Source organism: Rhipicephalus microplus, chromosome X, assembly GCF_043290135.1.
Source record: "Rhipicephalus microplus isolate Deutch F79 chromosome X, USDA_Rmic, whole genome shotgun sequence".
NCBI lineage: Eukaryota > Metazoa > Arthropoda > Arachnida > Ixodida > Ixodidae > Rhipicephalus > Rhipicephalus microplus.
In genome coordinates, this window is record NC_134710.1 from 237291681 (window position 1) to 237319229 (window position 27549).

At 43.5% G+C, this 27549-nt stretch overlaps 1 protein-coding gene and 27 non-coding genes across 28 annotated transcripts in view; all 28 read right to left on the reverse strand.

Moving 5' to 3' along the window:
- The window catches only part of LOC119187779 (uncharacterized), a 353057-nt gene that overhangs the window by 214473 nt on the left and 111035 nt on the right, over positions 1 to 27549 (reverse strand). The gene's annotated exons all lie outside the window — the stretch shown is intronic.
- On the reverse strand, positions 65 to 137 carry TRNAT-CGU (transfer RNA threonine (anticodon CGU)). The gene has a single exon. It is a non-coding gene; the product is annotated as a tRNA-Thr (tRNA).
- Positions 539 to 611, reverse strand: TRNAT-CGU (transfer RNA threonine (anticodon CGU)). Its single transcript has one exon. It is a non-coding gene; the product is annotated as a tRNA-Thr (tRNA).
- TRNAT-CGU (transfer RNA threonine (anticodon CGU)) lies at positions 1012 to 1084 on the reverse strand. The gene has a single exon. It is a non-coding gene; the product is annotated as a tRNA-Thr (tRNA).
- TRNAT-CGU (transfer RNA threonine (anticodon CGU)) lies at positions 1482 to 1554 on the reverse strand. Its single transcript has one exon. It is a non-coding gene; the product is annotated as a tRNA-Thr (tRNA).
- On the reverse strand, positions 1954 to 2026 carry TRNAT-CGU (transfer RNA threonine (anticodon CGU)). Its single transcript has one exon. It is a non-coding gene; the product is annotated as a tRNA-Thr (tRNA).
- On the reverse strand, positions 2427 to 2499 carry TRNAT-CGU (transfer RNA threonine (anticodon CGU)). The gene has a single exon. It is a non-coding gene; the product is annotated as a tRNA-Thr (tRNA).
- TRNAT-CGU (transfer RNA threonine (anticodon CGU)) lies at positions 2894 to 2966 on the reverse strand. Its single transcript has one exon. It is a non-coding gene; the product is annotated as a tRNA-Thr (tRNA).
- TRNAT-CGU (transfer RNA threonine (anticodon CGU)) lies at positions 3364 to 3436 on the reverse strand. The gene has a single exon. It is a non-coding gene; the product is annotated as a tRNA-Thr (tRNA).
- Positions 3833 to 3905, reverse strand: TRNAT-CGU (transfer RNA threonine (anticodon CGU)). The gene has a single exon. It is a non-coding gene; the product is annotated as a tRNA-Thr (tRNA).
- TRNAT-CGU (transfer RNA threonine (anticodon CGU)) lies at positions 4305 to 4377 on the reverse strand. The gene has a single exon. It is a non-coding gene; the product is annotated as a tRNA-Thr (tRNA).
- Positions 4779 to 4851, reverse strand: TRNAT-CGU (transfer RNA threonine (anticodon CGU)). The gene has a single exon. It is a non-coding gene; the product is annotated as a tRNA-Thr (tRNA).
- TRNAT-CGU (transfer RNA threonine (anticodon CGU)) lies at positions 5244 to 5316 on the reverse strand. Its single transcript has one exon. It is a non-coding gene; the product is annotated as a tRNA-Thr (tRNA).
- TRNAT-CGU (transfer RNA threonine (anticodon CGU)) lies at positions 5712 to 5784 on the reverse strand. The gene has a single exon. It is a non-coding gene; the product is annotated as a tRNA-Thr (tRNA).
- TRNAT-CGU (transfer RNA threonine (anticodon CGU)) lies at positions 6180 to 6252 on the reverse strand. The gene has a single exon. It is a non-coding gene; the product is annotated as a tRNA-Thr (tRNA).
- On the reverse strand, positions 6648 to 6720 carry TRNAT-CGU (transfer RNA threonine (anticodon CGU)). Its single transcript has one exon. It is a non-coding gene; the product is annotated as a tRNA-Thr (tRNA).
- On the reverse strand, positions 7122 to 7194 carry TRNAT-CGU (transfer RNA threonine (anticodon CGU)). Its single transcript has one exon. It is a non-coding gene; the product is annotated as a tRNA-Thr (tRNA).
- On the reverse strand, positions 7590 to 7662 carry TRNAT-CGU (transfer RNA threonine (anticodon CGU)). Its single transcript has one exon. It is a non-coding gene; the product is annotated as a tRNA-Thr (tRNA).
- On the reverse strand, positions 8058 to 8130 carry TRNAT-CGU (transfer RNA threonine (anticodon CGU)). The gene has a single exon. It is a non-coding gene; the product is annotated as a tRNA-Thr (tRNA).
- On the reverse strand, positions 8528 to 8600 carry TRNAT-CGU (transfer RNA threonine (anticodon CGU)). Its single transcript has one exon. It is a non-coding gene; the product is annotated as a tRNA-Thr (tRNA).
- TRNAT-CGU (transfer RNA threonine (anticodon CGU)) lies at positions 8996 to 9068 on the reverse strand. The gene has a single exon. It is a non-coding gene; the product is annotated as a tRNA-Thr (tRNA).
- On the reverse strand, positions 9464 to 9536 carry TRNAT-CGU (transfer RNA threonine (anticodon CGU)). The gene has a single exon. It is a non-coding gene; the product is annotated as a tRNA-Thr (tRNA).
- TRNAT-CGU (transfer RNA threonine (anticodon CGU)) lies at positions 9929 to 10001 on the reverse strand. Its single transcript has one exon. It is a non-coding gene; the product is annotated as a tRNA-Thr (tRNA).
- On the reverse strand, positions 10398 to 10470 carry TRNAT-CGU (transfer RNA threonine (anticodon CGU)). The gene has a single exon. It is a non-coding gene; the product is annotated as a tRNA-Thr (tRNA).
- Positions 11349 to 11421, reverse strand: TRNAT-CGU (transfer RNA threonine (anticodon CGU)). Its single transcript has one exon. It is a non-coding gene; the product is annotated as a tRNA-Thr (tRNA).
- TRNAT-CGU (transfer RNA threonine (anticodon CGU)) lies at positions 11822 to 11894 on the reverse strand. Its single transcript has one exon. It is a non-coding gene; the product is annotated as a tRNA-Thr (tRNA).
- Positions 12292 to 12364, reverse strand: TRNAT-CGU (transfer RNA threonine (anticodon CGU)). The gene has a single exon. It is a non-coding gene; the product is annotated as a tRNA-Thr (tRNA).
- On the reverse strand, positions 12759 to 12831 carry TRNAT-CGU (transfer RNA threonine (anticodon CGU)). The gene has a single exon. It is a non-coding gene; the product is annotated as a tRNA-Thr (tRNA).

Below are 27549 nucleotides of genomic sequence, written 5' to 3' on the forward strand. Positions count from 1 at the left end.
TTATTAGAACCAATGGAATGTAAATAAGAAGAAAGAAGAAAGAAAAGTGGATGAAAAAATTACCAACTGTGAGCAGGAATCGAACCTACGACCTTCGAATTACGCGTTCGATGCTCTAACCACTGAGCTATCACAGCGGCCCTCCCTCCATCCACTTTTTTTTTTTTTTTTTTGGGTTTATCTGTGAATTTAGAAGTAGGAGCGACAGTCAGCGCCATCTATAAGCCAAACAACGAGTGTGAAAACACTCTTATGCGCATGTTTGGCGTCACGTAGCACGTGAACTTATTAGGAGCAGGCAGCTAATTAATTGTCCCTCTTGTACAACCTAAACACACCAAGTCTGCCAGTACGAGACCCTCGTTCAATGAAATAAGGGAAAGAAGTGTATACCTAAGGGCTCGTTTTTCCGTGTTTTAACACAATAATAATGAGATATAACAGACAGTAATGCCAAGGAATGTACAGGGGAAGTTATTAGAACCAATGGAATGTAAATAAGAAGAAAGAAGAAAGAAAAGTGGATGAAAAAATTACCAACTGTGAGCAGGAATCGAACCTACGACCTTCGAATTACGCGTTCGATGCTCTAACCACTGAGCTATCACAGCGGCCCTCCCTCCATCCACTTTTTTTTTTTTTTTTTGGGTTTATCTGTGAATTTAGAAGTAGGAGCGACAGTCAGCGCCATCTATAAGCCAAACAACGAGTGTGAAAACACTCTTATGCGCATGTTTGGCGTCACGTAGCACGTGAACTTATTAGGAGCAGGCAGCTAATTAATTGTCCCTCTTGTACAACCTAAACACACCAAGTCTGCCAGTACGAGACCCTCGTTCAATGAAATAAGGGAAAGAAGTGTATACCTAAGGGCTCGTTTTTCCGTGTTTTAACACAATAATAATGAGATATAACAGACAGTAATGCCAAGGAATGTACAGGGGAAGTTATTAGAACCAATGGAATGTAAATAAGAAGAAAGAAGAAAGAAAAGTGGATGAAAAAATTACCAACTGTGAGCAGGAATCGAACCTACGACCTTCGAATTACGCGTTCGATGCTCTAACCACTGAGCTATCACAGCGGCCCTCCCTCCATCCACTTTTTTTTTTTTTTGGGTTTATCTGTGAATTTAGAAGTAGGAGCGACAGTCAGCGCCATCTATAAGCCAAACAACGAGTGTGAAAACACTCTTATGCGCATGTTTGGCGTCACGTAGCACGTGAACTTATTAGGAGCAGGCAGCTAATTAATTGTCCCTCTTGTACAACCTAAACACACCAAGTCTGCCAGTACGAGACCCTCGTTCAATGAAATAAGGGAAAGAAGTGTATACCTAAGGGCTCGTTTTTCCGTGTTTTAACACAATAATAATGAGATATAACAGACAGTAATGCCAAGGAATGTACAGGGGAAGTTATTAGAACCAATGGAATGTAAATAAGAAGAAAGAAGAAAGAAAAGTGGATGAAAAAATTACCAACTGTGAGCAGGAATCGAACCTACGACCTTCGAATTACGCGTTCGATGCTCTAACCACTGAGCTATCACAGCGGCCCTCCCTCCATCCACTTTTTTTTTTTTTTTTGGGTTTATCTGTGAATTTAGAAGTAGGAGCGACAGTCAGCGCCATCTATAAGCCAAACAACGAGTGTGAAAACACTCTTATGCGCATGTTTGGCGTCACGTAGCACGTGAACTTATTAGGAGCAGGCAGCTAATTAATTGTCCCTCTTGTACAACCTAAACACACCAAGTCTGCCAGTACGAGACCCTCGTTCAATGAAATAAGGGAAAGAAGTGTATACCTAAGGGCTCGTTTTTCCGTGTTTTAACACAATAATAATGAGATATAACAGACAGTAATGCCAAGGAATGTACAGGGGAAGTTATTAGAACCAATGGAATGTAAATAAGAAGAAAGAAGAAAGAAAAGTGGATGAAAAAATTACCAACTGTGAGCAGGAATCGAACCTACGACCTTCGAATTACGCGTTCGATGCTCTAACCACTGAGCTATCACAGCGGCCCTCCCTCCATCCACTTTTTTTTTTTTTTTTTGGGTTTATCTGTGAATTTAGAAGTAGGAGCGACAGTCAGCGCCATCTATAAGCCAAACAACGAGTGTGAAAACACTCTTATGCGCATGTTTGGCGTCACGTAGCACGTGAACTTATTAGGAGCAGGCAGCTAATTAATTGTCCCTCTTGTACAACCTAAACACACCAAGTCTGCCAGTACGAGACCCTCGTTCAATGAAATAAGGGAAAGAAGTGTATACCTAAGGGCTCGTTTTTCCGTGTTTTAACACAATAATAATGAGATATAACAGACAGTAATGCCAAGGAATGTACAGGGGAAGTTATTAGAACCAATGGAATGTAAATAAGAAGAAAGAAGAAAGAAAAGTGGATGAAAAAATTACCAACTGTGAGCAGGAATCGAACCTACGACCTTCGAATTACGCGTTCGATGCTCTAACCACTGAGCTATCACAGCGGCCCTCCCTCCATCCACTTTTTTTTTTTGGGTTTATCTGTGAATTTAGAAGTAGGAGCGACAGTCAGCGCCATCTATAAGCCAAACAACGAGTGTGAAAACACTCTTATGCGCATGTTTGGCGTCACGTAGCACGTGAACTTATTAGGAGCAGGCAGCTAATTAATTGTCCCTCTTGTACAACCTAAACACACCAAGTCTGCCAGTACGAGACCCTCGTTCAATGAAATAAGGGAAAGAAGTGTATACCTAAGGGCTCGTTTTTCCGTGTTTTAACACAATAATAATGAGATATAACAGACAGTAATGCCAAGGAATGTACAGGGGAAGTTATTAGAACCAATGGAATGTAAATAAGAAGAAAGAAGAAAGAAAAGTGGATGAAAAAATTACCAACTGTGAGCAGGAATCGAACCTACGACCTTCGAATTACGCGTTCGATGCTCTAACCACTGAGCTATCACAGCGGCCCTCCCTCCATCCACTTTTTTTTTTTTTTGGGTTTATCTGTGAATTTAGAAGTAGGAGCGACAGTCAGCGCCATCTATAAGCCAAACAACGAGTGTGAAAACACTGTTATGCGCATGTTTGGCGTCACGTAGCACGTGAACTTATTAGGAGCAGGCAGCTAATTAATTGTCCCTCTTGTACAACCTAAACACACCAAGTCTGCCAGTACGAGACCCTCGTTCAATGAAATAAGGGAAAGAAGTGTATACCTAAGGGCTCGTTTTTCCGTGTTTTAACACAATAATAATGAGATATAACAGACAGTAATGCCAAGGAATGTACAGGGGAAGTTATTAGAACCAATGGAATGTAAATAAGAAGAAAGAAGAAAGAAAAGTGGATGAAAAAATTACCAACTGTGAGCAGGAATCGAACCTACGACCTTCGAATTACGCGTTCGATGCTCTAACCACTGAGCTATCACAGCGGCCCTCCCTCCATCCACTTTTTTTTTTTTTGGGTTTATCTGTGAATTTAGAAGTAGGAGCGACAGTCAGCGCCATCTATAAGCCAAACAACGAGTGTGAAAACACTCTTATGCGCATGTTTGGCGTCACGTAGCACGTGAACTTATTAGGAGCAGGCAGCTAATTAATTGTCCCTCTTGTACAACCTAAACACACCAAGTCTGCCAGTACGAGACCCTCGTTCAATGAAATAAGGGAAAGAAGTGTATACCTAAGGGCTCGTTTTTCCGTGTTTTAACACAATAATAATGAGATATAACAGACAGTAATGCCAAGGAATGTACAGGGGAAGTTATTAGAACCAATGGAATGTAAATAAGAAGAAAGAAGAAAGAAAAGTGGATGAAAAAATTACCAACTGTGAGCAGGAATCGAACCTACGACCTTCGAATTACGCGTTCGATGCTCTAACCACTGAGCTATCACAGCGGCCCTCCCTCCATCCACTTTTTTTTTTTTTTTTGGGTTTATCTGTGAATTTAGAAGTAGGAGCGACAGTCAGCGCCATCTATAAGCCAAACAACGAGTGTGAAAACACTCTTATGCGCATGTTTGGCGTCACGTAGCACGTGAACTTATTAGGAGCAGGCAGCTAATTAATTGTCCCTCTTGTACAACCTAAACACACCAAGTCTGCCAGTACGAGACCCTCGTTCAATGAAATAAGGGAAAGAAGTGTATACCTAAGGGCTCGTTTTTCCGTGTTTTAACACAATAATAATGAGATATAACAGACAGTAATGCCAAGGAATGTACAGGGGAAGTTATTAGAACCAATGGAATGTAAATAAGAAGAAAGAAGAAAGAAAAGTGGATGAAAAAATTACCAACTGTGAGCAGGAATTGAACCTACGACCTTCGAATTACGCGTTCGATGCTCTAACCACTGAGCTATCACAGCGGCCCTCCCTCCATCCACTATTTTTTTTTTTTTTTGGGGTTTATCTGTGAATTTAGAAGTAGGAGCGACAGTCAGCGCCATCTATAAGCCAAACAACGAGTGTGAAAACACTCTTATGCGCATGTTTGGCGTCACGTAGCACGTGAACTTATTAGGAGCAGGCAGCTAATTAATTGTCCCTCTTGTACAACCTAAACACACCAAGTCTGCCAGTACGAGACCCTCGTTCAATGAAATAAGGGAAAGAAGTGTATACCTAAGGGCTCGTTTTTCCGTGTTTTAACACAATAATAATGAGATATAACAGACAGTAATGCCAAGGAATGTACAGGGGAAGTTATTAGAACCAATGGAATGTAAATAAGAAGAAAGAAGAAAGAAAAGTGGATGAAAAAATTACCAACTGTGAGCAGGAATCGAACCTACGACCTTCGAATTACGCGTTCGATGCTCTAACCACTGAGCTATCACAGCGGCCCTCCCTCCATCCACTTTTTTTTTTTTGGGTTTATCTGTGAATTTAGAAGTAGGAGCGACAGTCAGCGCCATCTATAAGCCAAACAACGAGTGTGGCACTCTTATGCGCATGTTTGGCGTCACGTAGCACGTGAACTTATTAGGAGCAGGCAGCTAATTAATTGTCCCTCTTGTACAACCTAAACACACCAAGTCTGCCAGTACGAGACCCTCGTTCAATGAAATAAGGGAAAGAAGTGTATACCTAAGGGCTCGTTTTTCCGTGTTTTAACACAATAATAATGAGATATAACAGACAGTAATGCCAAGGAATGTACAGGGGAAGTTATTAGAACCAATGGAATGTAAATAAGAAGAAAGAAGAAAGAAAAGTGGATGAAAAAATTACCAACTGTGAGCAGGAATCGAACCTACGACCTTCGAATTACGCGTTCGATGCTCTAACCACTGAGCTATCACAGCGGCCCTCCCTCCATCCACTTTTTTTTTTTTGGGTTTATCTGTGAATTTAGAAGTAGGAGCGACAGTCAGCGCCATCTATAAGCCAAACAACGAGTGTGAAAACACTCTTATGCGCATGTTTGGCGTCACGTAGCACGTGAACTTATTAGGAGCAGGCAGCTAATTAATTGTCCCTCTTGTACAACCTAAACACACCAAGTCTGCCAGTACGAGACCCTCGTTCAATGAAATAAGGGAAAGAAGTGTATACCTAAGGGCTCGTTTTTCCGTGTTTTAACACAATAATAATGAGATATAACAGACAGTAATGCCAAGGAATGTACAGGGGAAGTTATTAGAACCAATGGAATGTAAATAAGAAGAAAGAAGAAAGAAAAGTGGATGAAAAAATTACCAACTGTGAGCAGGAATCGAACCTACGACCTTCGAATTACGCGTTCGATGCTCTAACCACTGAGCTATCACAGCGGCCCTCCCTCCATCCACTTTTTTTTTTTGGGGTTTATCTGTGAATTTAGAAGTAGGAGCGACAGTCAGCGCCATCTATAAGCCAAACAACGAGTGTGAAAACACTCTTATGCGCATGTTTGGCGTCACGTAGCACGTGAACTTATTAGGAGCAGGCAGCTAATTAATTGTCCCTCTTGTACAACCTAAACACACCAAGTCTGCCAGTACGAGACCCTCGTTCAATGAAATAAGGGAAAGAAGTGTATACCTAAGGGCTCGTTTTTCCGTGTTTTAACACAATAATAATGAGATATAACAGACAGTAATGCCAAGGAATGTACAGGGGAAGTTATTAGAACCAATGGAATGTAAATAAGAAGAAAGAAGAAAGAAAAGTGGATGAAAAAATTACCAACTGTGAGCAGGAATCGAACCTACGACCTTCGAATTACGCGTTCGATGCTCTAACCACTGAGCTATCACAGCGGCCCTCCCTCCATCCACTTTTTTTTTTTTGGGTTTATCTGTGAATTTAGAAGTAGGAGCGACAGTCAGCGCCATCTATAAGCCAAACAACGAGTGTGAAAACACTCTTATGCGCATGTTTGGCGTCACGTAGCACGTGAACTTATTAGGAGCAGGCAGCTAATTAATTGTCCCTCTTGTACAACCTAAACACACCAAGTCTGCCAGTACGAGACCCTCGTTCAATGAAATAAGGGAAAGAAGTGTATACCTAAGGGCTCGTTTTTCCGTGTTTTAACACAATAATAATGAGATATAACAGACAGTAATGCCAAGGAATGTACAGGGGAAGTTATTAGAACCAATGGAATGTAAATAAGAAGAAAGAAGAAAGAAAAGTGGATGAAAAAATTACCAACTGTGAGCAGGAATCGAACCTACGACCTTCGAATTACGCGTTCGATGCTCTAACCACTGAGCTATCACAGCGGCCCTCCCTCCATCCACTTTTTTTTTTTTTTTTTTTGGTTTATCTGTGAATTTAGAAGTAGGAGCGACAGTCAGCGCCATCTATAAGCCAAACAACGAGTGTGAAAACACTCTTATGCGCATGTTTGGCGTCACGTAGCACGTGAACTTATTAGGAGCAGGCAGCTAATTAATTGTCCCTCTTGTACAACCTAAACACACCAAGTCTGCCAGTACGAGACCCTCGTTCAATGAAATAAGGGAAAGAAGTGTATACCTAAGGGCTCGTTTTTCCGTGTTTTAACACAATAATAATGAGATATAACAGACAGTAATGCCAAGGAATGTACAGGGGAAGTTATTAGAACCAATGGAATGTAAATAAGAAGAAAGAAGAAAGAAAAGTGGATGAAAAAATTACCAACTGTGAGCAGGAATCGAACCTACGACCTTCGAATTACGCGTTCGATGCTCTAACCACTGAGCTATCACAGCGGCCCTCCCTCCATCCACTTTTTTTTTTTTGGGTTTATCTGTGAATTTAGAAGTAGGAGCGACAGTCAGCGCCATCTATAAGCCAAACAACGAGTGTGAAAACACTCTTATGCGCATGTTTGGCGTCACGTAGCACGTGAACTTATTAGGAGCAGGCAGCTAATTAATTGTCCCTCTTGTACAACCTAAACACACCAAGTCTGCCAGTACGAGACCCTCGTTCAATGAAATAAGGGAAAGAAGTGTATACCTAAGGGCTCGTTTTTCCGTGTTTTAACACAATAATAATGAGATATAACAGACAGTAATGCCAAGGAATGTACAGGGGAAGTTATTAGAACCAATGGAATGTAAATAAGAAGAAAGAAGAAAGAAAAGTGGATGAAAAAATTACCAACTGTGAGCAGGAATCGAACCTACGACCTTCGAATTACGCGTTCGATGCTCTAACCACTGAGCTATCACAGCGGCCCTCCCTCCATCCACTTTTTTTTTTTTGGGTTTATCTGTGAATTTAGAAGTAGGAGCGACAGTCAGCGCCATCTATAAGCCAAACAACGAGTGTGAAAACACTCTTATGCGCATGTTTGGCGTCACGTAGCACGTGAACTTATTAGGAGCAGGCAGCTAATTAATTGTCCCTCTTGTACAACCTAAACACACCAAGTCTGCCAGTACGAGACCCTCGTTCAATGAAATAAGGGAAAGAAGTGTATACCTAAGGGCTCGTTTTTCCGTGTTTTAACACAATAATAATGAGATATAACAGACAGTAATGCCAAGGAATGTACAGGGGAAGTTATTAGAACCAATGGAATGTAAATAAGAAGAAAGAAGAAAGAAAAGTGGATGAAAAAATTACCAACTGTGAGCAGGAATCGAACCTACGACCTTCGAATTACGCGTTCGATGCTCTAACCACTGAGCTATCACAGCGGCCCTCCCTCCATCCACTTTTTTTTTTTTTTTGGTTTATCTGTGAATTTAGAAGTAGGAGCGACAGTCAGCGCCATCTATAAGCCAAACAACGAGTGTGAAAACACTCTTATGCGCATGTTTGGCGTCACGTAGCACGTGAACTTATTAGGAGCAGGCAGCTAATTAATTGTCCCTCTTGTACAACCTAAACACACCAAGTCTGCCAGTACGAGACCCTCGTTCAATGAAATAAGGGAAAGAAGTGTATACCTAAGGGCTCGTTTTTCCGTGTTTTAACACAATAATAATGAGATATAACAGACAGTAATGCCAAGGAATGTACAGGGGAAGTTATTAGAACCAATGGAATGTAAATAAGAAGAAAGAAGAAAGAAAAGTGGATGAAAAAATTACCAACTGTGAGCAGGAATCGAACCTACGACCTTCGAATTACGCGTTCGATGCTCTAACCACTGAGCTATCACAGCGGCCCTCCCTCCATCCACTTTTTTTTTTTTGGGTTTATCTGTGAATTTAGAAGTAGGAGCGACAGTCAGCGCCATCTATAAGCCAAACAACGAGTGTGAAAACACTCTTATGCGCATGTTTGGCGTCACGTAGCACGTGAACTTATTAGGAGCAGGCAGCTAATTAATTGTCCCTCTTGTACAACCTAAACACACCAAGTCTGCCAGTACGAGACCCTCGTTCAATGAAATAAGGGAAAGAAGTGTATACCTAAGGGCTCGTTTTTCCGTGTTTTAACACAATAATAATGAGATATAACAGACAGTAATGCCAAGGAATGTACAGGGGAAGTTATTAGAACCAATGGAATGTAAATAAGAAGAAAGAAGAAAGAAAAGTGGATGAAAAAATTACCAACTGTGAGCAGGAATCGAACCTACGACCTTCGAATTACGCGTTCGATGCTCTAACCACTGAGCTATCACAGCGGCCCTCCCTCCATCCACTTTTTTTTTTTTGGGTTTATCTGTGAATTTAGAAGTAGGAGCGACAGTCAGCGCCATCTATAAGCCAAACAACGAGTGTGAAAACACTCTTATGCGCATGTTTGGCGTCACGTAGCACGTGAACTTATTAGGAGCAGGCAGCTAATTAATTGTCCCTCTTGTACAACCTAAACACACCAAGTCTGCCAGTACGAGACCCTCGTTCAATGAAATAAGGGAAAGAAGTGTATACCTAAGGGCTCGTTTTTCCGTGTTTTAACACAATAATAATGAGATATAACAGACAGTAATGCCAAGGAATGTACAGGGGAAGTTATTAGAACCAATGGAATGTAAATAAGAAGAAAGAAGAAAGAAAAGTGGATGAAAAAATTACCAACTGTGAGCAGGAATCGAACCTACGACCTTCGAATTACGCGTTCGATGCTCTAACCACTGAGCTATCACAGCGGCCCTCCCTCCATCCACTTTTTTTTTGGGTTTATCTGTGAATTTAGAAGTAGGAGCGACAGTCAGCGCCATCTATAAGCCAAACAACGAGTGTGAAAACACTCTTATGCGCATGTTTGGCGTCACGTAGCACGTGAACTTATTAGGAGCAGGCAGCTAATTAATTGTCCCTCTTGTACAACCTAAACACACCAAGTCTGCCAGTACGAGACCCTCGTTCAATGAAATAAGGGAAAGAAGTGTATACCTAAGGGCTCGTTTTTCCGTGTTTTAACACAATAATAATGAGATATAACAGACAGTAATGCCAAGGAATGTACAGGGGAAGTTATTAGAACCAATGGAATGTAAATAAGAAGAAACAAGAAAGAAAAGTGGATGAAAAAATTACCAACTGTGAGCAGGAATCGAACCTACGACCTTCGAATTACGCGTTCGATGCTCTAACCACTGAGCTATCACAGCGGCCCTCCCTCCATCCACTTTTTTTTTTTTTGGGTTTATCTGTGAATTTAGAAGTAGGAGCGACAGTCAGCGCCATCTATAAGCCAAACAACGAGTGTGAAAACACTCTTATGCGCATGTTTGGCGTCACGTAGCACGTGAACTTATTAGGAGCAGGCAGCTAATTAATTGTCCCTCTTGTACAACCTAAACACACCAAGTCTGCCAGTACGAGACCCTCGTTCAATGAAATAAGGGAAAGAAGTGTATACCTAAGGGCTCGTTTTTCCGTGTTTTAACACAATAATAATGAGATATAACAGACAGTAATGCCAAGGAATGTACAGGGGAAGTTATTAGAACCAATGGAATGTAAATAAGAAGAAAGAAGAAAGAAAAGTGGATGAAAAAATTACCAACTGTGAGCAGGAATCGAACCTACGACCTTCGAATTACGCGTTCGATGCTCTAACCACTGAGCTATCACAGCGGCCCTCCCTCCATCCACTTTTTTTTTTTTTTTTTTTTGGGGTTTATCTGTGAATTTAGAAGTAGGAGCGACAGTCAGCGCCATCTATAAGCCAAACAACGAGTGTGAAAACACTCTTATGCGCATGTTTGGCGTCACGTAGCACGTGAACTTATTAGGAGCAGGCAGCTAATTAATTGTCCCTCTTGTACAACCTAAACACACCAAGTCTGCCAGTACGAGACCCTCGTTCAATGAAATAAGGGAAAGAAGTGTATACCTAAGGGCTCGTTTTTCCGTGTTTTAACACAATAATAATGAGATATAACAGACAGTAATGCCAAGGAATGTACAGGGGAAGTTATTAGAACCAATGGAATGTAAATAAGAAGAAAGAAGAAAGAAAAGTGGATGAAAAAATTACCAACTGTGAGCAGGAATCGAACCTACGACCTTCAAATTACGCGTTCGATGCTCTAACCACTGAGCTATCACAGCGGCCCTCCCTCCATCCACTTTTTTTTTTTTTTTTTTGGGTTTATCTGTGAATTTAGAAGTAGGAGCGACAGTCAGCGCCATCTATAAGCCAAACAACGAGTGTGAAAACACTCTTATGCGCATGTTTGGCGTCACGTAGCACGTGAACTTATTAGGAGCAGGCAGCTAATTAATTGTCCCTCTTGTACAACCTAAACACACCAAGTCTGCCAGTACGAGACCCTCGTTCAATGAAATAAGGGAAAGAAGTGTATACCTAAGGGCTCGTTTTTCCGTGTTTTAACACAATAATAATGAGATATAACAGACAGTAATGCCAAGGAATGTACAGGGGAAGTTATTAGAACCAATGGAATGTAAATAAGAAGAAAGAAGAAAGAAAAGTGGATGAAAAAATTACCAACTGTGAGCAGGAATCGAACCTACGACCTTCGAATTACGCGTTCGATGCTCTAACCACTGAGCTATCACAGCGGCCCTCCCTCCATCCACTTTTTTTTTTTTTTTTTTGGTTTATCTGTGAATTTAGAAGTAGGAGCGACAGTCAGCGCCATCTATAAGCCAAACAACGAGTGTGAAAACACTCTTATGCGCATGTTTGGCGTCACGTAGCACGTGAACTTATTAGGAGCAGGCAGCTAATTAATTGTCCCTCTTGTACAACCTAAACACACCAAGTCTGCCAGTACGAGACCCTCGTTCAATGAAATAAGGGAAAGAAGTGTATACCTAAGGGCTCGTTTTTCCGTGTTTTAACACAATAATAATGAGATATAACAGACAGTAATGCCAAGGAATGTACAGGGGAAGTTATTAGAACCAATGGAATGTAAATAAGAAGAAAGAAGAAAGAAAAGTGGATGAAAAAATTACCAACTGTGAGCAGGAATCGAACCTACGACCTTCGAATTACGCGTTCGATGCTCTAACCACTGAGCTATCACAGCGGCCCTCCCTCCATCCACTTTTTTTTTTTTTGGGGTTTATCTGTGACTTTAGAAGTAGGAGCGACAGTCAGCGCCATCTATAAGCCAAACAACGAGTGTGAAAACACTCTTATGCGCATGTTTGGCGTCACGTAGCACGTGAACTTATTAGGAGCAGGCAGCTAATTAATTGTCCCTCTTGTACAACCTAAACACACCAAGTCTGCCAGTACAAGACCCTCGTTCAATGAAATAAGGGAAAGAAGTGTATACCTAAGGGCTCGTTTTTCCGTGTTTTAACACAATAATAATGAGATATAACAGACAGTAATGCCAAGGAATGTACAGGGGAAGTTATTAGAACCAATGGAATGTAAATAAGAAGAAAGAAGAAAGAAAAGTGGATGAAAAAATTACCAACTGTGAGCAGGAATCGAACCTACGACCTTCGAATTACGCGTTCGATGCTCTAACCACTGAGCTATCACAGCGGCCCTCCCTCCATCCACTTTTTTTTTTTGGGTTTATCTGTGAATTTAGAAGTAGGAGCGACAGTCAGCGCCATCTATAAGCCAAACAACGAGTGTGAAAACACTCTTATGCGCATGTTTGGCGTCACGTAGCACGTGAACTTATTAGGAGCAGGCAGCTAATTAATTGTCCCTCTTGTACAACCTAAACACACCAAGTCTGCCAGTACGAGACCCTCGTTCAATGAAATAAGGGAAAGAAGTGTATACCTAAGGGCTCGTTTTTCCGTGTTTTAACACAATAATAATGAGATATAACAGACAGTAATGCCAAGGAATGTACAGGGGAAGTTATTAGAACCAATGGAATGTAAATAAGAAGAAAGAAGAAAGAAAAGTGGATGAAAAAATTACCAACTGTGAGCAGGAATCGAACCTACGACCTTCGAATTACGCGTTCGATGCTCTAACCACTGAGCTATCACAGCGGCCCTCCCTCCATCCACTTTTTTTTTTTTTTTTTGGGTTTATCTGTGAATTTAGAAGTAGGAGCGACAGTCAGCGCCATCTATAAGCCAAACAACGAGTGTGAAAACACTCTTATGCGCATGTTTGGCGTCACGTAGCACGTGAACTTATTAGGAGCAGGCAGCTAATTAATTGTCCCTCTTGTACAACCTAAACACACCAAGTCTGCCAGTATATATATATATATATATATGTATGTATATATATATATATAACATATATACAGAGAGAGAGTGAGAGAGAGAGAGAGGAGGGTGATTGCGCAGGAATAATGAGATGCCTACGGCAAGATTTCACCTCCCGGGTGTCGTCCATCCTTATTGTCGGCGTCATCTTGCTCCTCATTTTCTATTCCTTCACACAAATAGCGCGGCGAATAGAAATCTTGCGTTACGCCAACGCGCTTTTATTGAACTCGAAATTAATCGGCTGACGCAAGCTTTACGGCCAATAACGAAAGCCCATCACCGAAACCTACCACCGGAAAACGAATGCACAAATACCGCCAACGTTTTTGGATAAATTGCACTTCAGTTACAACATGGACATGTGCACAGCATCTAGTCTTAGGTAAGCGCTGTTCAGACAGAAATGTGAATCGACAAATGCACAAGGGCGTACCTACATGATGACAACGGAAAGAAAAATGAACGAGCCAATCGCAAAACTCGAGCAAGAAAGCGTTGAACACGCATGGGATCCGAGTTTCACAACGTGCGAGCACTTTTTCTCGATTGCGGAGGAGACATGTCCCGAATTTGCCTCCCGGGAAATGAAGCCAAGTTCCAGGCGCGGCAACGTCACTGGTATACTCCTTTCCAAAGCACGCTGGCCATTTGTTAGCACCACTGTTTCCCTAAGCTACGCGATTTCTTTTTTTTTTCGGTTTTATTCTTCCTCGTGCAGCTATCTCTCGCACTCAGCTTTATTAAATCACATTCCGTCGAGCAACTCCTTCATCCGAAGCGCAAACAGTGAAGGTCGGTGGGACGACGAGGAAGGTATGGGCAAGAGGATAAGTGAGCCGATATCATTAATTAGGAAAACGGGATGCCCAGCCTTATAGGATCCCGTGTAAGAGCGGAGCTTCGCACTGCGTTGCGAAGAACGCTCGCTTTTTTTCTCCCTCTACAGAGACGAGGGTCAACGAGAGAGAGAGCGTGCTATAGACTGCGAAAAGCGGTTCAGGCCGATAAATGGCCGTCCATCGCCTCTTTCTACGCAGTTTACTGACACAAAGTGAGCCCCACCCCAATTTCACCCTAACGCTACACAGGGCGAGGGCCTTGTAAACGCACGTGGCACGCAAGTCACCCCTTCTCACCGTTCATGGGCGCCCTTACGGTGGTCGTTTATTTCGCTTAAGTTGGGACAATTAGAGCACCTCATTGCCTGAAATTCTGCATACATTCCTCCCTAAATCCAGATGCCCATCCACTGTTGTCGATGTACTTTTCTTGTTCTTTCCAATGACATCGCAACCAATTTTTGTGTTGGAAAAGGTCATACTGTAAGGGCCGCCATTGACACCACTGTTGCCGGGGAATTTAACAGGCGCATCAAATTACGAATGAAAAAGAAAACTGGTGGCGGCCCACCATGCTGGCCATAGTTTACATTAGCGTAGCTAAACGAGCCAGGTTGTTTGCTGGAATAGAAAACAGTCATGCTCCTGCCGGACATAGCCGGTTCGCCACAGGTAGTAGTCATGGTAGCCACAGGTTGTCCTCACCATATAGTCGTGTGTATCACGTATAGGCCCCTGCAACACTCGCTGTGTTTATCATTCTTGGTGTCCATTCCGGCACTTTAAATGAGCGTTACGTGACCCACCTAATTCCAATCTTTTTTAATGTTGACAAGGAATCGGTGATTTGTGCTCGTTCTCTCATGCACTTTGCCCACTTCCCGCGTTTCAATGTTACGCCTGCGTTTCTAACACCGAAGCTGTTTAGGAAATCATTCCTGGTATCTCGTATCACAAATATTTTATCATCACAAACGGGCGTGCCACATAGAGTAATTCTCACTACACTCACCATTACGCCCACAAAAACTGAAGAAGGCAGCAGTTAGCCCAGCAAATGGCTGCGAAGCAACTCGCGCCTTGCCAGACGCAACCGTTGGTCGCACTCCCGAAGACGCAACCATTGGTCGCACTCCCGAAGAAGAAACGGCGTTCCGAGAAGCGAGGCTTGCCGCTGTGCGCGAACGTCAATGGCAGCGCCCAGGAAGTCCGCAGTACAAAGCAAGGAAACCGGACTGGGTTACGTTAATTATGTGACTGTTATGTTGACTATTATGTGACTGTTCGACTGTACGCAGTGGGTTCTCTTCAATTTGATAACATCACATAGATGCACATTCAAGTGATTATTGAATACGTTGTTTCGAAATATCATATCCAAACTGGTATGCTAAATTGTATATGGTATGTGCAGTCGACTTGCTACGCTTGGAGACTTGGACATTCCGTGAACTTTGTTATTGGGCACTTTGAAGCGATAAGAAGTAGCCGGCGCCCTATTGGTGCGCCAACATCTCCTCACATCACATATATAAAGAGAGAGAGAGAGAGATTGACTGCGCTGGCAACACGATCCCGAGTACAGGGAGCATAAACGTGCGGCAAATGCTACTCATGTGCGTTCCCTGTGGCAAGACTCAGCCTATCGAGAAGAGGAGCAAGCCCGTGCCTCTACGGGTGGCGCCGACGTCACCATCACCAGAGCAACACAGTGCTTGTCAAGAGAAAGACGAGTACGGCGGCTGAAAAATCGAGGACAATAAAATCATACTTCCTACATCCTCGCTACAGCCAAGTTCATACCACGTTCAACCTCATTGCAGAGAAGTCCAAGCCAAGTTCAATCTTCCTATAGCCTTGTTATCCTTAGATGCAGCCATAATCACGCATGTGACCAATCAGCTTCGCTGTGTATCAAGGTTCGCGTATCTTAGTGCAAGGTTCGAGCTACTTTTTTTTCTCTTCTATGGCCCGCTCCACGGTTCCTAACTACTGAGTTTCTCAGTCATCCTCCTGGTTTCTGATCCTCATTCAAGCACTGGTAAAACGCAATAATTGTAGACTTTCTGCTTTAGGGACTACGATAGGCTGCCGGTCCTGAAGTGGTAATGCCTGCCGCATGTGCACCTTATTATGCAGTGAGTTTCCATTTTATGAGCATGCTCTACTCTTAACTTCTGAGCTACATATACATATCCTTGTACAGATTCTAGCGCCGTTCCCAGTTGTGGACTGCCGTTTTCTAGCCTTGGCATTGAAGATTATTATTGCCAGCTGCATGTTTGTCTCCCACCCTAATTTAACACTCTCTCAATTAAAATCTATCTTTCTTTTGCAATTCATCGTGACAATCACCGAAGATCAGGGACAGGGTCTTTTGCAAAACAAAAAGTTGCCGAAATATTACCCGTTAATCACTCATCCTCTTTGTTCTCAATGTAGTCATTTATATGCTTATTTTAAAAGAACACTAACGTAAAACAGTAAAATTGTTTAGACTGATAAATTATGCTCTGCAAACTTCTGCGCCATTAATCTCATCATCATGGGTATAATAATAAATGAGAAATTGAATGGAACAGCTTCCCAATTAGGTTTCCCACTGAAATTTTTGATGGTGACGTCGCAGGTTTTGAAGGACCTTTTCCTCACCTTGCCACATTGTTTTAAACAAAGCATCCTAAAATATTGCATGCTACGTTTCGGACCCTTCAAAACGAAGAGAACTTCGTTATTAGCGATTAAGAACTACTTAAGCCACAGTATAGACGCCGTCAAAATCTATGACGTCACGGTGACCACAGCGGGAACTTCATTGTTCGTGTCGCCTCCCGCATTTTCTTTATGTGTGTCATCTTGCATATCAGGTGTTTTCTCGAGGCAAGCATGGCAATTTTCGTATTGTAAAAGATTAATTTACTAATACGAGAAAATTGTTTTTCACTTTAGTATGTTATGTGTGGCTAAAAGTGAATCTTCCTTTAAACACGCAGCCGTCTAGACCGTATAACAGTTATTTTTTTTTCTGAACGCTCTTCTTCACTACCCTATGTATTATTGCCACTTTACCTCACCCCACGTGTAGGGTAGCCAACCAAGACAAAGTTAAGTTAGCCTTCCTCCTTTTCCTCTTCGTATATCTTTCCTGTCTGCCTGACCCCTTTATTGATCGTCATTTTAATTACGTTTTCTATTTAACAGTCATTCGATATGCTAAATTATATTTCAGGTGCTATTATTCGCACCCTTTCAGCGACTCTGGATTTTGGTAACCACACGAGAAGCAGGCCAATAAATTAAGTGCAGCTGCTGTCAAGAGAACCACGTCCAAAACATCAAAAGTGGCTACCAATAAGTCCGCTACTACAGGCATCACTGCTTTCATGTTAGCATTATTCATTGAGTTAGAAGTTGCGTTTGCAAATAAATGGCTAGAAGAACTAAATAAGTGTGACTAACGTTCAGCCACGCACGAAGGCGTGAGCATATGTTCGTTTTCAAAACATCGTTTTGTATTCAGGGTACAGTGCGACCGGCCTCACAGAGTGCAGAGCCGACCTCTGTGGTACGTATGTGTGCACAGGCTGCACGCGAGCTCGACTTTAGTTATACGAAGGGGATTTGCATCTGCTTTTGAGTACGCAAAGAAGCAAAAGCACGAAAACGGGAGAAAAACAGCGAGCAAATATTTGACTGAGCCTTGAGACACCGGACCTCATCGGCATTATTGATCGTTCGTTCCTTGAGCAGCTCCTTCATGTACGCATACTGTGACACGCGTTTCTGTTTCTTGCGCTTTGCCTATTTTCACGCACATCGGGACTTTATTCCAAACTAACCTGAAGGATTGAAGCATCGCAAATGGCGTGGTGAAATAACTGACAAATCAGGCAGACGCGGATGAATATGATGGGAATAGCCTGTGTGCTGCAATAAAATCTTGTTCATTCACAAAAAAATTTTAGTTCACAAGGGTCCTTACCTTTGGCCGGTTACGTTTGTTAATTTTATGTCCAGTTTTAAAATTGAGTAAGATATTCAATTACGAGAAAATGTACCATGATGATATGTTTTCACGACTACATGCCCTGAATATTGTGCGATTGAGACTGCTGTGTCCATGGCTGATAAGCTCGCCGACGATCAGGCTATTAAAGCTGTACCGGCCAAACTATTTTGTAGGGGCCGTATTCACAGAAACCACTTAAACTAGAATTGTTCTCAACGGAAGTCTCCCCCCCCCCCCCACTCATGATGCTGGACGAAATGCCTGCCGGCCGATCGGAAACAGCTCTTAGATACAAAAATTGTTGCGAGTTTGTCTCAGATTCTGTGGGCAGCCCAAGGCACTTGCGGCACCAGTCCGGCAGCTCCCTCAGCTTCTGCAAATAGAATGCTTCTTCTGTCTGCAGGAGTAAGCCCGTATATATGCAGCGTTAGTCACCTCCCTAACACTCTCTATGTGCTGTTCTCCTAGGTGTCGCACTTTTTACAGCTAAAGCTGTTATAAAATGACAACACGGGTCTCACGCGATGCTGTAGTTGTAGGCCGCCGCCGCCGGTGTGCGTATACCCAGTATCGAAAGAAAAAAAAAAGTCAGCAAATAAAAATACCAATGACACAATGGAAGTCAAACCCGGGTCTGCTGCCTGCCAAACCAGTATTCTACGACTGAGTCATGCCAGTGCTTCAAACTCGTTTCTAAACTGGCCTTAAAGGCTTGATGTGGGAAAGGAATCGCGTTAATATAAGTAATTAAGCATTTTAAAACGTCAAAGTAACAGCCAGGCGTCACACAAAGCGAATTGCGTAACGAGTGGGCCATCGAATGCTCCAATTCTTTACAAACTTGTTCTTGATCACATATTAACTGTGGCGCATACCGACTTCAGGCACATTTCTTCATCGTCGTCAGCCACTGCATAAAAAATTGCACATAATTTCGAATAAGTGTGTAGCGGATACCACGCTTGTCCAAATAATTACGAAGGATAGCATAGTGAATGCTGGCTTACCACATAAAATTTATGATTTTTTATGGCGTAGTGGGTACTCCACAGTGTGCTGGTAGCATCGCAAAAAGTGCTTAGAAAAGGCTCTAAAAGGCCGCTCTTCTTTATATATTTCACTGTGACTGTGTTGCGCGTTCCGCGCAGGCTTGGAGTTTTTTTTTTTTTTCTGGAATGTAGAATTTTTGGTACAGATAGAGTGGAGGAAGCCTTTCAAAGCTGCATTAGGTCGGGTGAAGAATAAAGCATCACTTGAAAGCATCAGGAGAACAAGTTTGGCGCAGTTTAGCCTGTAATGTGTCACAATACACCATCACGCAATATTACACGTGTGGAGCGCTTCAGGCGACTTTCACTAAAATGCCTTGCCTCAACTACGTAAGTAAAGCGCTAGAAATTGTGCATTATTCGTTGCACCTTGTTAGAGAAGTTGTCAGCCCGCGGAAACCTCTGATCTAAAAAGAAATTTGCGCACCAAACGTTACATTGAGGAAAGAGCTGTGCTTCCATTTATTAGACATCTGCATAACGCTGAACAGTGCATCGCAAGCATAGTGCAGAGGTTCGGGGCTCGGTGCCAACCAACGTTGATTTTCGTCTTTTCCTTACTATGTCCTACTTATTCCACTTCACTACAACAAATAACGTCTCGTATGCTTCCCTAATTCTATCCATTAACAGTTGACTCTGTACGGTCGTGTCTAACAGTAATGGCTTCCTCGAACGAGTTCCCTCCTCGTTCGACATTGCACCAGTTTCGGAACACTGATGCAGCAGGCTGCGTCGTTAGCTGCTGTTTGATTGACATATGACGCCGACCACGTATATTCGCGCTGCCATGGGTTACAGAGCAGGGGTCTCAAGCTGACCTCCGCTACAGGGCCACAGTAACAATATTTAATAACGCAAGGGCCGGGAGAAAAGATTGAAGGGGAGGGGAGGGGGAGGTTATGAAAAAAGTGTTCGACAATATTGCCTTTGAATCAATGTATTTCTCTTATCTCACGCATATGCCCTTATGAAAGGGATTCGACGTCATGATTGCAGAAACATATCGATACTGATATGACTGAGCAGACATATGTAGCTCTTGTTCCACGGCTACGTTGTAACTACATGGGGTGCCTCACGATAAAAATATTCTTGAGGCCAGCTACGCCCGCGTAGCATGCCCAAATAAAGCGTTTAGTAATTGCAATAGGTGAGAAAAAAATTGGCAGATCCCACGTACAGTTGGTGTCGATAATTTGCGAAGCACGAATGGGGAATGTTGATATGTCACTTTAATATCAGGATAACGTTACTAAGTGGACGTAAATTGTGCTGTAGCTAACTTTCGTGTCATGATTATCACGTTTGGACGTGTCATTTACCTTCGTCATCTGTTCACGTCACGTAACACCAAATTTGATATATATGAAGCTTGTGAAATGGCCGCGAGCGCATCATGAGCGTGGCATGTAGTCATGTTCTTACATGACACTTATCTCATAATTCTGATGTTTTCACTAGTCGTATACCTTCGTCATCTATTCACGTCCCGTAATACCAAATTTGGTATATGTGAAGCTAGCAAAACGACCGTGAGCTCACCATGAGCATTACGTGTAGTCATGCCTTACATGACATGCATGTCATGATTTCCACGTTAGGGTCTCTCACTTGTGTTCGCCATGCAGTCATGCTATTCCACACCAATTTTGCAATAGGTCATGTGAACGAAACCACTGCAAGAGCAGCCAGACCATGAAATGTAAAATGACGTTCATGACATAAATGTCATGATATTCATGTTATGACTAGTCACTTATACTCGTCCTACAGTCATGTTATGCCACACCAAGTTTGGTATCGACGTCGTAGGCGGACAGGCGGACGGACGGACGGACGGACAGACAGACAGACAGACAGACAGACAGACAGACAGACAGACAGACAGACAGACAGACAGACAGACAGACAGACAAACAGACAGACACGCTCAAAGCCGGCGAAGTTCGCTAATTTAATATGGCAAGTACCGCTTAGCAATTATCAACTCTCATGAACGTAGTTATCACCACAAAAAATTCAATATGAGATGAAGACAGTCAGGTGCGTATCGCGACACTATTGAAAAGTTAACGGGCCACATGCGTTCCGTGGGCTGCACGTTTGAGATACCGGCCATATAACAATAGAGAAACATACCTACATAAAGAGTGGACACCCCCGTAGAACCCTGCGGCCCAGCTAGTGCGCTGCTTTCAGCGCCACGAGTGGTTTGTCAGACCTGATAATGTCTTCAGCATGAATAAAACAACGATTTTTTTTTCTTTCCGACGCTGGGATTGCAACCCGTGCCCTCATGCTCCGAAAGCGAGTCTCTTTACCACTACGCTACACACCCATGCGCCCACAAAGGGAATACATGTACAGTACATCTAAACCACATGAATGTTCCTCTGTGCAAAAGAAATGCGAAAAATGGCAGTGGCTTAGCTTAGCTATGTCAGGATATACGTAGCGTTAGCAAAGGTTCAGCTGATGGCTATACCACCGTGGCAAACGCCAGTCAGAGGCGCTATCAAGTGGCTCCAGCGCAGTGTCAGATGGCGACTGCACAGGGAAGGTGCGCGCGTCGGCGTCCATATGTCCACCTAGGCTGTGACGGCACTCCTCTGGAAAGCGCACACCGGCGGCGGCGAGTCGCGCGCGACCGAGTGCGAGGGAGGTGCCGGCGCCGGTGCGTGACACCACTGATCATCTGCGCAGCGCATTGAATTGCGCGCACACCGGCGGCGAGCCGCGCGCGGCGGCGGCAGAGTATCATTGCGCCTGCGCAGACCAGTGCCACGCGAATTTGGCTCAGTGAGGCCAGTGTAGCTAACGCTACCAAACACAATACTTTCTAGTCATGCTTTACTGTTTTCTGTTGTAAGGCATTATATGTCCTCAGCGGCACATGATGTATGTAGAGCAGCTATCGAAAATTGCACAAATGAATAAAATTTCTTTGCGAAAAATTGATGCCAAACGTCGGTATTATTTGTCCTCTTTAGGAGGCTACTACATGTCTTAATGGCTATAACATGCTCAGCTTATTCGCCAATTTCAGTTTTGCCAGTTAAGTGTATCGGCGCCGCAATGTTTTGGAAGGGCTCATTCACATTAACGCTTATGGGGATGCTTCAAATACTGCAGCAACAAGTGCATAAATAGACAAACCTGTAAGTTCGAAAATGAAATGACTCGGTGTAGAAAGCAAGCGTGCTGCATTGACCATGGCATAGGCGAGTCACGTGATGTCGTTTACAAAGTCACAGCGACAGCAGCGCTGGCCTCTGCAGTGGTCGCCCTCGCTCCCACTGAGGCACGACCAAAGCACGCAGTCCCTGCAGAAACGACGCAAACTCACCATGCGTCCGTCCGTACGTCCGTCCGTGTGTCCATCCATCCGTGTGACCATCGGTGCACCCGTCCTTCCGTGCGTCTCCATGCATCCGTTCGTACGTCCGTTCTTCCGTCTGTCCATCCGTCCACCGTGCGTCTGTTAGTGCGGCCGTCCCTCTGTTTGTCTGTCCATCCGTCCATCCGTAGTTCCGCTCCTCTGTCTGTCTGTGCGTCCATCAGTCCGTCCTTCCGTCTATCTAGTGAACACTCCAAGTACAACCATCTCTCATCTTTTCAACATGCATTCATCATATACAAGAGCCGCCATCCAGCGAACATTCTAAGGACCGCTCTTTCATGTATGTGCCACCAGTAGCTCATACATCAACGGAGGATGGACAGACCCACACCCTAAGAAGCTTCACCCCTAAATCATGTGGCACACCCCTGCATATCATGGGCTGTGGTATGTATAAGTATGCGCCACAGGTCATTGCCAGATTATAAATACCCTGGAACAGCAAGAACAGTGGTAACTTAAATGTGAGAGCGTTTGAAAAAGCAGACATCGGCAGCGTTGATACGGCAAGTGCAAAGAACAAATGTCGGGGTCCCATCAGGAATCAAACCCATGCATGTTGCGTGGCAATCAAGTATTCTACCATAGAACCAAACCAGGTCTCGAAGCTTCTTTGGAAAAAACCCTATATGCAGCCGCAATTTCGGTGAAACGTCAATTGTGGTTCGCAGCACTGCCTATCTAATGATATGAAAATTACGTACGCGCTCCTATAATACAGGCGTCACGTCGGGTTAATGTCACTTGTATTTAAGCGACATCTACTGAAGTAGCGATACCCAGGGCTACATTCCTGGAATGCGCAATCTCTAAATATCGGTTTACCGCTTCTGGTGCTGCTAATACCCATGTTGCTGCTGGCATTGTTACGCAACTGCAAACAGCTAAAGTGAACTCTAACTTTAGTGAACTTCACGGAACCCCCCAAAAATAGTTCACTCAACTGAATAATCTCTAGAATACGGATCAACAATGGGCACAGCAGATGCCAAGTTAAATGTGTGAAATAAAGTTTATTTTGAAGAAAATTCTGGCAATAATATTCCGAAAGGCGTCCTTAAAGTGCAAGGAGAGACAAATCTATCCAGAGACTACATTCCTGTGCACTGCCATCGGCACAGCTTGCTGCTGTAAGACGAAGTCCAGCTACTTTCTCATGTGTCTTACAGCCTCGGCTACAGGATTTGAACCTTCCTGCGCCATTACGGCTTCTTTGTTGCACTCTTTTTCCGGTACCGGACGAACACTGGAAACCATTTCCAAATATCATAATTGTGCACCACTATACTGCAGTTCATGTGACTCGTTTCTGTTTGACACACGGACGTTTTGCCTCGGCGGCGCTCCCTGCACAAGCAATGTTTCAGCGTTGCCGATAGATTGATATGCGTGGTTTAACGTCCCAAAACTACCATGTGATTATGAGAGACGCCATAGTGGAGGGCTCCGGAAATTTCGACCACCTGGAGTTCTTTAACGTGCACCCAAATCTGAGCACACGGGCCTACAACATTTCCGCCTCTATCGGAAATGCAGCCGCCGCAGCCGGGATTCGAACCCGCGACGTGCGGGTCAGCAGCCGAGTACCTTAGCCACTAGACCACCACGGCGGGGCGTTGCCGATAGATGGGCGATTTGGAGGCGTCTACCATCCGCTATGCCAGTGCCGTAGAGCTCAGAACTTCATTGAATTTCTCTAAAAAATGAGCCGGAATACACAGAAAAAGTTCATTTAACTGAAACTGAAATATTCACCCAGAAATTTGTTTAACTGAAAACTTTTTGTATACATTTCACAGAAAAACCACCGTCTATTTCCTTAAAAATTGTTAATGAGAAAACCAACGTTCGTTCAAATGTGAATTCACTGTATAAGACAGATGCGACCACTCAACGTATGTCTTGACGTACAACATTTCTATCTATTTCAGCGTTAATTTGTAGCATTTGACTCAATAATGAAATTAAACCAGAGTCATCTTCCAATCGCATACGTAAGTTCTGTGCATGGGATCTGCCAATTTTATTTTTCATTGATCAAGCACAGCTTTTCTCCCTTCTTTCTTTCCTTCATATGGTTGTGACCACTGTGAATAACAAAAACTGGAACATTTCAAATCGCTTATTCATTGCAAGGCGGTGCTTTTCTGCATTATTTATTTCAGTTAAAGCGCAAGTTTCTGACGCTTTGTGTCCCCGAAAATGCTCGAGTCTGTATACTGCGTCTTAGCGAACATTATCCCTTGATAAGTAAAGAGAAAGAGAACAACACTAATGCTGCAGGATCATTGCTCTGGAACATTGATGAATGATGTAAACAGGGATACGCCCCCATTCATAGGCGCAGCACAAAAAAAATGTTCGCATGTGCATCCGTGTTGCGGGCTTGAACGCCCTGCTTATAATGAAGACAGATGCCTCTGTCAAAGCGTCAACGCCCCATTGTGTCATTGTTCTAACTCGACCTTTTTATGATATCTCGTTTTCAGAAGACTATTTCTATTGCCTGTTCGGTGCACCCTGTCTCTAGGGGGTGGGGGAGAAGGAACAGGTCTCCAGAAGAAATGGAGAGGGTGTAGAACAAGAAATAGCAGAAAAGAGAGAGCATCTGCGCCGAGTCCATCCGAGACCAAATCACATCTCGCTGCCATCCCGAGGTTGGAGACCGTTTGTCGAAGGGGCGACGAAGGAAGAAGGGGCCGAGAAGCACAAGAGCGGAGCAGTGTTTGTTTGCGTGTTTCCCGGACTACCCGCCCACGAACGAGGAGTTTAGGGCCCAGCCTAACGCATTTCCTGGGCCTTCAGTTTTCCGCGTGCCGGCCGTTAGCGCCTCTGGACTTCCCTATAACATGGCCATTAACTCCTGGTCCACTCCGGCATTCGCGAGTGGTGTTCCGCGGTGGTACTTCGAAACTTGTGTGGAAACGACATGCCGACGGAACGCGTTCATCCGTCCTGCCGACGTGAGCTGCTTGTTTCGGTGAACATCAATTTGAAGCATCGAGCGAAAGCCTCTTGGCGGATAGTGTCGCTGTGCGCGCACCCTCGCTGGACACACGCCGTGGTCTCCGCTAATTGGGGTTGCGACAACGAGAGCCCAGAGAGCCGCCGTTTACGCAAATCATTACCGTAGTTATCGATTCACAAGTGTCTCTGCCAGACAAGTGCCCGTACCGACATCTGACAAACGTTGAACGGACCGTCCCCACTGTATAAATTCTTTCACCCCTACCTTTGAAAGAAATTGAAAACAATCTAATTTTTTGAAATTCACAGAGCACGAAGCTAAGTGCACAGATGGCGAGAGAAGAAGGATGAAGGCAAGTTAGGCCAACGGTAGTATCAGTATGGTATACCCTGCAGTGGTTGGGGTGCGCAGAGTTTGTACCTCGGCATGACAAACTATGCCAAATGTCACCGCCATGCCCAAATCAATCGTTCGATTGGTTTGGGCATGGCGATGGCATTTGGTAACATTTGTCTTGTATTGCGGATGTTGCGAAGTATATTGTAGTTTAAAATAAGGCAATGTGACGTGTCTGAACTCTCGCAATTACTTAACATTCCTGACTGCCGACTTTTGATATTTGATCTTATCTTTCTTTTCGTACTCTGTCGTTAAATCTGAAATGATTCGTGTCTATACACAAACGTGTTCTTCTAGTGAATGACTTCATTGCACCGGTCAGTTTATTATCTCTATTTGTTTTTTCTTGTAAGTGAAATTCTGACCATCCTCCCCCCCCCCCCCCCCGTGTTTCGAGTTCTTTCACAGTTTTGCAACGTAACGTGCAAGTGAGCTGATGCTTTTGGAATAGTTACTCAATTGTGGTCTGCAGAACGCTCAGTAAATTAACGCTGGTGTTCACTCACCACCACCGGCAGACAACCCCGTAAGCTCATCGCAGCCCAAAATTAAGCCATTTGGCTTGACACCCTACAACAAACGAGAGGTATCTCACAGTAATATTACGAAGATACATCGCGTCAATAATGGAAACGCGCGGTAATCACGGGTGGCCGGCGGAACGGAGGGGGGGGGGGGGTTAAGGCGATTTCTGTACAACCGAGTTTGTCATGGCACTCTTAAAAATGTCTACGCCTCGCTGCTGGAATGTTAAACGTGCTCTCAACGGTATAATACTGTCCGCCGCTGCGACGGAAGCACCCGAAAAAAATCGCATGGTGGCCTGCATATTCGACAGCAAGAATCTGAGTCGAGAACGCACGTATAGGAACAAAACTGCAACACCGATTCCTGGCGGGCCTGTTGATACACACTGAGCGTGCAACAGTGCGGCGATACGGGACACAAAACTAAAACAAGCACACATACACAGCGCTGTAAATGTATCCTTTTTGTTTTCTGCCCCGTGCCGGTGCGCCTTTTCACGGTTTGGAACGGAAGCTATCTATATAATGATGCGAGAAAACGACTTATTACAAAGTTGCGTACCGATGATTATTAGTTTCAGTTTCAGTTTTTATTGAGCATTTTCTTCACAGAGTTGCGAAAAAGAAAACGCAGGGATAGGAGCAAAAAGCTGCTATATTAGCAGCTTGACGAGGCTCCTACCCCTTTTTACTTGGCATTACAAAATCAGCAGAGCACAAAACATAAAAAAACAATTTGACGTCAATTTTCAAAACTTCAATAAATAAAAAGAAAATGCATCAAAATTACATCAGTTTCAGGTTTACATAAAATAAGCAAACCACATAGAGAGAAAAACAACAAAAAACAAAAGAAAACAGCGTGCGGCCAATCATGAAACAATGCACACGTTGCTAAACGGCTACCAAAGTATTACAAAATGATTATACAACGTTTACAACACTGGGTATGCGAAAAGCACGAGTTTTAATGCACAAGGGAAACACTGACGAGTGAAATGTTGTATGTTTTACTCGTAAAAAAAGCAACAAAAAAAATGTCAAAGAAAGCAAACATTATACGATGCCATGTTACACAAGCACTATTATAGGGTGTTTCTTTTACATATAGTACTGTAGCCGGACAACTAGAAGATGCTAAACTACACGGCGCCATTTTGGATGAGAAGGTTGTTAAGTTGTTTTTTATGTATATTAAAGATGTCGATGTTTTTATTTTCAAACAAGTTAAAACAAGCTGGAATACAGTGTTCAAGTCTTCTCAAACCGTGATTAGTTCGCGAATAAGGAACAAAC